At 44.8% G+C, this 2,500-nt stretch overlaps 1 non-coding gene across 1 annotated transcript; it reads left to right on the top strand.

Moving 5' to 3' along the window:
• Window positions 1–1,380: 1,380 nt before the first annotated feature.
• Window positions 1,381–1,535, top strand: LOC143307594 (5.8S ribosomal RNA). Its single transcript, XR_013064702.1, has one exon. It is a non-coding gene; the product is annotated as a 5.8S ribosomal RNA (ribosomal RNA).
• Window positions 1,536–2,500: the final 965 nt, after the last annotated feature.

Here is a 2,500-nt window from a genome sequence, read left to right as displayed (position 1 = left end):
AATACCATATACATGACACAAAACACATAAATCTCGGGTTCGAGCCAATAAGAAACAAATACCAAAACGCTGCGATGCGGTAAAATTACACCGACACGGTTACGTGCGGAGGTCGCTTTGATTACTCATCGCGTTTCTCCCGTCCGTTCGGAACCGCCGGCAAAAAAACTGTGCGACCAACGGCGCCAAAGAGCACGACGCCGGACCATTTCTCTCTGGCTGATGTGAATGGAAGTAAAAGACGCTTGCGTGAGGTCTCTCGACCTTTATCTCTCTAACTTATACTTATGGGTCGTCGTCTACTTGATCGGGTACAAACAAGTCGTAAGAAACAAACAAACAAACCACAAAAATACAAGTCGTAAAAAAACAAACTTCTGTTGGTTAACCTACAATATGAAGGATCGAAATGAAAGAAGGATCATATTATTACAAACCGAAAGTGAAGGATCATTAAAATTGAAATACAATATATATAAATATATAAATGTACCCGTCGTTGCGACACCCTAGTTAAATGGAAAGATATAAAAAAGAGAGAAAAGGAATACAGATGACCCGCCGTCTGATCTTTGCTAAATGATCTGGCATCACCGGAGTTTTTTTGGTCCGTGTTGCGTTCGCTCTATTCGAAATGAAACTCGCGGAGGCGAAGAATTGTTAAAAGTTTACGAAGCGTCTAGGAGTGGTTAAAACTGAGAGAGTTGAAACTACGATGTATTAGAACGAGCAACCGTCGAAACTTTGTTTTCGCGACGTTCTTTTCGTCGCTCTCGTCCCCACGCTCCTACGCTTTGGTTGTTTCTTTGCCATCCGTGTTGCGATAAAAAGATTTCTCCATTGTCCAAAAAGGACGGATCGAGATTCCTCTTTCGAGAGGGAGAGAGAGGTACTTGCGGGTAACCTGGAATCTACGAAACACGCACCGTGGTAAGATTCGTGCGTCCGCCTGATCGATGTGTGTTGTTTACGGACCGGCTGAGAAGCGACGATAGCGAGTCTTTGAAAAACTATGTGTCCATTAGTTAGACCGATCGTCGCCGGCCGTGTGTCTGTTCGAATCTCGCAACCCACGATTCAGCGACAGGACGCGCGCTCGCATTCCTTGTGTGCGTTCGTACTTTTCAAGGTTTTTAAATGTACTTTACGCCCGACCGTCGAGAGGAGCGTGCCACTGGGCGTTTCTCCGACGGTTTCCGTCCTTGGACGCGATCGTGTCGTCAACGATCGAACAAACAAACAAATACGTTGGCGACGCCCGAATTCGCTCTCCCGCACGCGCCGGGTGGGAGAGTGATGTGGGTATCGAATGTGATGCGTGTTAATAATGAAAATAACACTCTAAAGATCTAAAGAGTTTGAAATACAAAATTTTACGATTACCCTGAACGGTGGATCACTTGGCTCGTGGGTCGATGAAGAACGCAGCTAATTGCGCGTCAACGTGTGAACTGCAGGACACATGAACATCGACATTTCGAACGCACATTGCGGTCCACGGATACAATTCCTGGACCACGCCTGGCTGAGGGTCGTTTTCTTAACAAAAGACTGCTTGCGTTTGCTTCTCGAAAAAAGAGTAATTCATTTCTTTCTAAACATCTCGCCGTCGTTCAACGAAAGTAGAACGTTTCGGAGCGGGATTATCGAACGAAATTGAAAGAATGAATGAACGATAAACAAAGAAAGAGTCGCAACGTACGAGCGATAGTTGGGCAGTTCGTCGGCGTTTGTCGTGGAAACGATGTGACGAAAATCGCAACCGATACACTAAATGCAGGCCGTTAAAGGAGAGAAACAAATTTCGAAATATCTCTTCGAACTAGCGCAAGTGCGTCACGGCGCGCGAGTCGTTCGTTAAAATTTATAAACGACCGCCCGTGAAAGCACCGAGTTCTCGGAAGATAATCTATAAAGATTCTCCATCCTGCTGGAAGTTATCGGATCGGCGCGATTGTTCACTTGTAGAAATCCACGCTCCCGACGTTGCCAGAAACGATATTTACGAAAGGTGTGTCAAAAATAAACGAAAGAAGCTCTCCTATAAATTTAGAAAAAGCAAACGAGTGAAATGTTTGAGATGATAATTTGCTGAAATGCAAGCTCGAATAGCCCCAGGGTTTCGAATGATTCCCCGCGCTTTATACATCTCTCTGTTTACAAACGGTGTATAAATGAAAGATCGCTTCAGATGGGTCGTCGCTGTTTGACGCGCGATGCTGTTCCTTTTTTTTTGTCTGTCTGTGCGTTTAGCTTCGCTAAACAAGTTAAATGGTTAAAAAGCGTCGAAAAAGCGAATACACACGCGACAAGACAAATCTAACGAGTAAAGGAACGCTCCGCTCCAAGATAAAAATGGTTGTTTACAATCAATACAGCGTTTCGGTACCCCTGATCGTAGTCTGAAACTGTGTAACAAAAGAGAGGAAAGCGAATGGTGAAGGAACTTCGAAGCCTCCGTGGCGTGGCTAGAACTTGTGATAAAAGTATGTTTGCAGCA

Source organism: Osmia lignaria, unplaced genomic scaffold (assembly GCF_051020975.1).
Source record: "Osmia lignaria lignaria isolate PbOS001 unplaced genomic scaffold, iyOsmLign1 scaffold0061, whole genome shotgun sequence".
Classification (NCBI taxonomy): Eukaryota; Metazoa; Arthropoda; class Insecta; order Hymenoptera; family Megachilidae; genus Osmia; species Osmia lignaria.
Note: the sequence above shows the minus strand (reverse complement) of the source record. Positions and strands in the feature narration are given on the sequence as shown.